Source organism: Prionailurus viverrinus, chromosome B4 (genome assembly GCF_022837055.1).
Source record: "Prionailurus viverrinus isolate Anna chromosome B4, UM_Priviv_1.0, whole genome shotgun sequence".
Lineage (NCBI taxonomy): Eukaryota > Metazoa > Chordata > Mammalia > Carnivora > Felidae > Prionailurus > Prionailurus viverrinus.
This window is the reverse complement of record NC_062567.1, coordinates 59488755-59494754: the sequence shown is the minus strand read 5'-3', so window position 1 is coordinate 59494754 and position 6000 is coordinate 59488755. Positions and strand designations below refer to the sequence as shown.

General features: G+C 39.8%; 1 protein-coding gene across 2 annotated transcripts in view; it reads left to right on the top strand.

The window, feature by feature from the left end:
- The first annotated feature begins 280 nt into the window (after positions 1-280).
- ERGIC2 (ERGIC and golgi 2) overlaps positions 281-6000 on the top strand; it is a 41982-nt gene continuing 36262 nt past the window's right edge. Inside the window, exon 1 of one of the 2 annotated variants that reach the window (XM_047865886.1) lies at positions 281-348. The gene's annotated coding sequence lies outside the window, so the exon portion shown is untranslated. The remainder of the gene's footprint in view (positions 349-6000) is intronic. The other variant, XM_047865884.1, reaches the window with a different exon arrangement.

Sequence of the window (6000 nt, the reverse complement as noted above, 5' to 3'; positions counted from 1 at the left end):
AAAGCACTCTATGAGGCGTTGAGATTCATTCTGTGGCCCCTAAGTGTCATTACCAAGGTAACCCATTCCTTCCCGGAGAAGCTGATTCCTTATTGGCCACGTGGTTACACCTAAAATACATTTCAACCTCTGTTCTGTTTAGCCACACCCCTTTCATATCGACCACACCTGTTGATTCACAAAGCGCTCCGTAAGCAAAGGGAATATCGCGAGAACTCTACATTGTCTCCCATCTGACGTTTCCAGCGGTGGTTGTCGCTTTTGTTCTCGCGATATTTTCGGGTGAACGGGAGCCCGGCGGCCCGGGCTTCTGCGAAACATGGCGGTCGGCTGGTACCATAACACAAGGTAAAATACTGAAAGCCCGCCGGGTGATGTTCTCCCGATTGTTCCAAGGCTGTTCCGGGAGTGAATGCGGTTAAGGGGGCTGAGAGTCTGTCATGGGGTTGGTTCCCTGTCTTCATCACTGTCTTTTGGAGAGAGGGCCGGACTGGGGAGCCGCTCCACCTCCCCCGGGGGCGTTACTGGCAGGACCCTGGGCAGCGCAGCGCGGGGGAGCTCCCCTCTTCTCAGTCCGGTATCTGTGCACTGTCTTGCAACCGGAAGGAGTTTAAGTGCTTCTCCGATAGCTGCTAACCCTGACCCATTGCTTCTCGCTGTGCCCTGTGCCCCGGTGGCTTCTCTCGTCCTCAGGGAGAAAGGTCCCGCGTTGTGAAGACCAGCCGGATCGTGTCCCTATCTTCCCGGGTGTCTGGCTCCCCACCCCCATTCAGACCAATACCAAATTCTTGGCAGCAGGTTGCTCTCTTTCAGAAAGACCGAGGTCTTGGCCTCGTCTCCAGAGTTTCGCACGCCGCCTGGGGGAATGAGAAAGGGGCAGGTCTGGCAAGATACTTTAGGAGAGACTGGTCTGAGTGTAACTACTTTTCTTAAACCCTCGAGGTTTAAGAAACCCTCGGAAGGTAACTTGTCAATTCGTGGTAGAGAATAGCCTTGGATATAGGTTATATATAGAGTTGATAGGTCATTGAGAAAACATGTTTAGGTAACTTTTGTATTTGGGATTTAGTGCCCTCGAACTTCATGCAAAGTTACATAATGTCTGTTAAAATGTTGCAAGACTGGCTTTCAGAGGCAATTAAAGATACCTTTAAAAACAGGAGTTATTAATATGTTTGAAGTTGTATTTAAGTAATTGCCTAGCCTGATACATAAACTCTGGTATATCGCCATTAAAAGAAATGAACCAGGGTTGTTCACTGAAAAATTCAGGAGGTTTGCTTGTTTTGTTTATTGATGTCTTTAAATTGGTGCAGTTATTCCAGTTCGAAAAACATGAAAAAAAAATAAATTTCATTGTTTTTGGAGGAGGAGGAGAGGAATTTTGTTTTGCTTTTTTTTGATAGTAAACTGTAGTACACAACTGAGTTGAAATGACTTGAGGGTACAGATCATAAAAATATATCAAGATTGAAAGATCTCTCAAAGGAAATCAGGCGTCTCCTGGAACATCAAAAAAGAATTAAAAGGAAAAATTTTATTTTATTTAGGGGTTAATTGTTTAATTGGAAGAAATGGTGAAACTTATTTTTAACAGACATTACCTTAGGCAGTCTAGCAGCTAACAAATCCTATTTAACAGTTTTTCTGTATTTATTCTGTTTCTGCCTTTTAATGTCACAATAGGCAAGTTAATCTCTTTGTGTCTTAGTTTCCTTATCTGCAAAATGGGAATAAGAATAATAATACCTAACTCTGTAAGGTAGTTGGTGAGGATTAAATGAGTTAAAATATGCAAAGCACTTAGAACAATGCCTGGCATATAGTTAGCATGCATTAAATGTTAGCTCTTGTTATTTTAACATTTCTGTTTCCTAACTTCTGTAGTTACTTAATATGTTACTGGGGTGCCTGGGTGGCTTAGTCGGTTAAGCATCCGACTTCGGCTCAGGTCAAGATCTCACCGTGGGTGAGTTCGAGACCCGCGTCGGGCTCTGTGCTGGCAGCTCAGAGCCTGGAGCCTGCTTCGGATTCTGTGTCTCCCTATCTCTCTCTGGCCCTCCCCCGTTCATGCTCTGTCTCTCTCTGTCTCAAAAATAAATAAACATTAAAAAAAAAATTAAAAAAAAGATGTTACCTTGGTACTTAGTCAAATTAAAGACTGAAGAAGACACTTTTTTTTTTTTGATGTTTGTTTATTTTTGAGAGTGCAAGTGGGGGGGGGCAGGGCAAAGAGAGGGGGACTGAGAATCCAAGCTCTGCGCTGAAAGGCTGACAGCAGCAATCCCGAAGAACGGGGCTTCTTCAAACTGCATCAGGACCTGAGCCCATGTCATTGCTCAACTGACTGAGCCACCCAGGTGCCCCCGAAGAAGACACTTTTTAAAGTAATTTCTTTCTGATCCCTAAAGTGATTAAACACTCTTCTTTTATGTGGTTAATATGTCTTTAAACTTCATCTTCCAGTTGCTTGCTTTCTTAAGCTGTTATCCTCTATTAATTGCTGAGGTACAAATTGCTCCTTTCTACTACATATGGTCTTATTACAGTCTAGGTCAGTACTTCTGCTCTTGGTGCTAGTTAACCCATTCTCCTTGCATTTGGAGATACTCATTCTGTTATAAATGTATTTCTCCTGTCCCTGACCTTTTTCCACTTCAGTTTTGTATACTTTTTAAAAAAAAGTTTATTTATTTTTGACAGCATGAGTGGGGGAGGGGCAGAGAGAGAGAAGGAGAGAGAGAATCCCAAGCAGGCTTTTTACTGTCAGGGCAGAGCCCGATGTGGGGCTTGAACCCGCATGTGAGATCATGACCTGAGCCAAAACCAAGAGTCAGATGCTTAACTGACTAAGCCACGCAGGCGTCCCTCAATTTTGTACACTTTGATTCAGTAGTTAGTATACTCAGTGTATTATTTGAGGAGGATTATATTTGTCCTTGCTTCACATTGCTACTAGGCACTTCCAAATTGTGTTGCCATCACTCTACAGTCTCTTCTCTTAGCTTTTCCATCACTTTATATCATCTTCATTCTGTTTGTGACATTAACTAACCTCAGATACTATCCCACTTTCTTCAAGACTTAAACATAAATTTCAAGTATCCTACAAATGTTTGTATTTCTTTTGAAAATTAGAAACATTTATCAAATGACTCCTTTTTATCTTGGTTAGAAACTATGAGGTAGCCTTTATGCCTCCTTCCCTCCTTTTAAAGTAAAATGTAATAGAGGATTCTGTGATGCTGAGGATTTTTTCAAAATTGTCACAGCTAATAAGGGCCTAGGTAGTAACCCAAGTTTTTCTGACCACAAAATTCATATTTATACCACCTTACTCAGCTTCCAAGTATACTTTTTTAAAAATAACTTTGAAGGTTATTACGTTTATTTGGATTATGTTGGGGTAAACAATTTTAAGAATAACAAGAACTCTTGTAAAAGGTCTAAGTTGTAAAGTGAAAAGAATTAAGTACTTTTGGGTGATAGTATTTGTCAATTGAAACTAAGTTATCTTTCATAAAAAATTTTTAGTGTAAAGTATTCTAATGCAATATAATCAAATAATTTAAAGTTATAGATAAGTAGTTTTGCTTTTTGTTTCTGAAGTTTGTTGATGGCCTGGATAATATCTGTTTTGTGTCCTTTGTCATTCTTATTAATGGCTTGTATTAGTTTCACGGGGCTGCTCTCACAAATTCTGGATGGCTTAAAAACGTCGACATTTACTATCTCACAGTTCTGGAGGCCAGCAGACGGAAATCAAGGTCTTGGCAAGGCCATGTTCCCTCTGGCTGTTCTAGGAAAGAACCTTCCTTGCGTCCTGTAGCACCTGGGTACTCCTTGGCTCTTCTTGGCTTGTAGATGCATTACTCTTATCTCTGCCGCTGTCTTCACGTGGCATTCTCTCCTGGTTGTGTCTCTTCAAATGGACTTCTGATAAGAACAAGAGTCATTGGATTTTGGGCCACCCTAATCCAGTTGATCTCATCTTAACTAATTACACCTTCAAAGATTCAACTACCATATTTCCACATAAGGTCCATTCACAAATACCAAGATTAGGACTTCCATGTATCCTTTTAGGGGACCCAGTTCAACCCACAGCATGGTCATATATACTAACCAATTAAATATTTCTCATATTGCCAAATATATATTAAAAATAGAAGTTAGCTCATAAAATGTGGGTAGCAGGAGTAAAATTGTTTCTCCATTTTTGTTTGGAGAAGTAAACTTAATTGAGCAGACTGTAAAAGGTGTCATGAACTCTGTTTTAATTTTAGCAAAACATTTTATAGTCTCATATTCAAATGGATGCAGTGATGAACTGTGGGCTTTGTTGACATTATTTAGATTGAGGGTTGATAATGTGTGTCTGTGTTCCAGCATGAAAGGTGGTTTCTTATTTCTTATGCAGTTTTTCAAAGCATTGTCTTAGTCTCAACTATTATCAATGACTTCCTGGACTTTTTTTTGTTTGTTTGCTTCTTAATATACATGACAGCTTAGGGCAGATATTGAAGAAAACAGTCTGGAGATTGGGAAAGTATGAGGAGCAGCACCAACCAGTGGGCAAAAAATTCTAATGCAATGGCTTCTAAATTTTTAGATTATGTGGACCAGCACAAAATGTAGAGGGAATACAGGGAAAGAGGCTGGATTTGAGGACTGATGTAGAATTGCAGTTTTTAATTTCAGTAAAGCAGGACATCCAAAAACAAAAGAAACAAAAACCTCTATTACCCACTTTTATCATTTCATAAAAGAATTGACACACATAAAAAAGGAAGGAAATAATCTCCAATAAAATATTTTTAAATTGAATAAATTTAGCTTACAAGTTTCATTTTTTTTTTTTTTTATTTAGGTTCAGAAAATTTTCTAATAGCATGGCAGTGACTTCTGGAAACCAGTGACTTGGTGTATTTCTAAATGCATTTTTAAAAGTGGCTGACCAAGCTAGACGGTGAAGGAAATAGAGTGGGGATGGGAGCAGTGGGCCTGGAGAACGGGGAGAAGTCCAATGTACTGAAAACACAGGGAAAATGAAGAACAAATTGTGTCCTAGTTAGGAAATTAAAGAGCTGGAAGGATAATAATTGGTTCTGCTCAGAGAGGAAAACTAGTGTTTTGGATTTTGGAGATGGAGCTGTTTTGAAAGTTAAGAGAAGCCAAAAATGGTCTCACTTGTGTGTGGCTTTGCATAGATGGAGGTCACTGGCTTAGAAAATCTGTTACATTTACATGGTAAAAGCATTATCATTGTGAATAAATGCCACAGGATGAGTGTCATAGGGTCATGACTTGCAAAGGACTGTGAAGGAATGGGGAAGAAGAGAAGCATATTGAATGATCCAGGTGCTAAAGTTACTAAGGAAATTTTAAATAGATCCAGATGTTACTAGAAGATGATCACAAGTACTGAAGTATCAGTGTGCACTGTGGTTTGGAGCATGGACTCTGGAGCCAAGTTGTGTGGGTTCGAATACAGGTTCTACCACTTGCTGTGTGTCCCTGCAGATACTACCTGACTGTTCTGTGCCTCAGTTTCCTTATCTATAAATGAGAATAAAAATAGTATCATCTTTATAGAGTCGTTTAGAGGATTAAATGAATAAATAAATAATTCAAATAATACCTAACGTAAAATATGAAAGCTATAATTCTGGGTAGTATATGTGTTCATTATTATTTTTTTAAAGATTTATTTATTTTTGAGAGAGAGAGTGCATGTGCATGAGTGGGGGGTGGGCAGACAGGGAGGGAGGGAGAGAATCCCAAACAAGCTCTGCACTGACAGTGCAGAGCCTGATATGGGACTTGAACTCTCAAACCATGAGATCATGACCTGAGCTGAAATCAAGAGCCAGATGTTCAACATACTGAGTCACCCAGGCACCCCTGTGTTTATTATTATTAGAAGTAGACTTGAAAAGGGAAGAAATGGTTGAGAAATCATAATAAAACACCGACTGCCTTACCTGGTGAGTCTCAGAA